Raw genomic sequence first — 2,074 nt, 5'->3', positions numbered from 1 at the left:
ACCACAGGGAAAGGATTCTCCACATTGCTTATCATCTATCTCAAAATAAACGAAGGCTGGATTTGAATATCATGAAGGGATGTGGACTGTGCAACCCCTGACCACAGAGATTGACATCATCTTGGAGTGGAAGGGGGATTTAGCAGAAGTGTTCAGGTAAGGGAAAAATAATTAACTTCTCAAAATATTCCTGTAAACTAGCATGAGTGCAATAGACTCTCAAAAAATGAAGTGCTGTTTCCTAGGAGAAACAAATATCCATTCCAATTCTCTTCACGTATCAAATTGTGCTGTTCATGAATTTGTGTTGCATGTGTGACAATTGCACATGGCAGCTTCGGAACACATTCCAATAATAAACAATTCATATATTGTGTCATGTTTTTTCGGCTTGACGTACAACTTTTAAATGTTGACCCATATGTCAAGAGGTCTCCATTTGTGCGCTTCTCCTGGGTCCCCAAATGTTAGGGGAGACACAGCCCAAAGAATTAAAGTGTATGTGTCGAATTAAAAGGGTTCCTTCTGCTTTGTATACTAGATATACGGGGCCGGTGGGGAAGTAATCATTAGTTCCATTTTACAGGTAGGGAAACTGAGACCAATAGGGGAGGCTTAGGCCAGAGAACCTAGTTCCCTTCTATACAATCTCAGAGACTTTCCACCAAGCCATGTTCCATCCCACTATAACTAACTTTTACTTTATCTCAGAGATGCAGGGAGTCCTAAAACAGAGCTACTCAAATTGCTGTCAGAAGATCAGCAGTATCATCTTCACGTAGAAGCTTGTGAGGGAAACGGAATCTTGAGGCCCCACCTTAAACCTGTTAAATCAGAATCTCTGGGAGTAGGGCCAGGAATCTGCTTCATGAGCTCTCTAGTGAATTCTTTACTGCATTCCCGATAGATAATTTGTTTCTAACCCCTTGCTTACTCCAAGTGTGGTCCATGGACCAGCTGCAGTGGTATCTCCTGAGAGCTGGTAAGAAATGCAGAATCTCAGGTCGCACCACAACAACTGAATCAGAATTTTCATTTTAATGAGGTCTCCAGGTGATTCATATAAACATTCAAGTTTGAGAAAGTGCTGCACTGAATAAATACTTCTTCAGTTGCATACGGTGAATGCTCATCAATTTATTCTCTGAACTACACATCAGGGTTGTGATGTTTTATAATGTTTTAGCACATAGAATTCAAATAAACTGTAACGCGTGCTAACACATGCACAAACCTAGGGTTCCTACTGACCCCCTTACTTAGTTAATATGGTTTCACCTAGTATTATGTTACACAGGCTAAGTCATATGCCCACCGTACAAAGCAAATTACACATATTCTAAATCTACATCCGGAGAATGGCACATTCTGTTTAGCCATTCAAAAATTTAAACATGATACGATCATATTGGTGAGTGAGACAGAGTCTTTTAAAAGTTCCAGCAAACTTTACAGTCTGCTACTAACAATGTTTTGATCTTTAAACCTTTACCCCACCAAAAAAAAAAAAATTGTTAATTGGGTGAAAAGGTCAGGCAGTGCAAAGAAAACCAGATGGAAAAATAAGAGTGGCAATTTGACCCCAAAAAAAGTGATTGAATATACAGTCAGCAAAATAGCATGTGAAGTTCCAGTATTTAAATCAGTCACTGTTGAACCCCAGAGTAAAAAACAAAACAAAGGCCATCTGAAACAATGTAACATTTTTACTCAGTTTTTCCTTCAAAACCAGCAGACTTATGATCCAGTATGCTAGTGATACAGTCTTAGCTGAAACTATGAAGGCCACATTTCAAACACTAAGATAAGTTGGAGGCAGGTTTTTGATAAGGGAAAAACAAAAACAAAGTAAAAACAACCTCCCTTTTTAAAAAATAGTGATTTACTCTAATAAATGTTTTACTGTTCTAGATTTGGAAACAACTACAATATGATTTGATATCATTATAGGTTATGTTTCCAGAACTCTATTTTTCTACTTGACTTTCTTTTTTAAAAAAAAATTTATTAATTTATTTGGCTGCATCGGGTCAGTTGCGGCACATGGGATCTTCGTTGCAGCATGTGGGATCTT

This window comes from Lipotes vexillifer, unplaced genomic scaffold (genome assembly GCF_000442215.2).
Source record: "Lipotes vexillifer unplaced genomic scaffold, Lipotes_vexillifer_v1.1 scaffold1232, whole genome shotgun sequence".
NCBI lineage: Eukaryota > Metazoa > Chordata > Mammalia > Artiodactyla > Lipotidae > Lipotes > Lipotes vexillifer.
The sequence above is the reverse complement of the archived record's forward strand: the minus strand, read 5'-3'. Positions refer to the sequence as shown.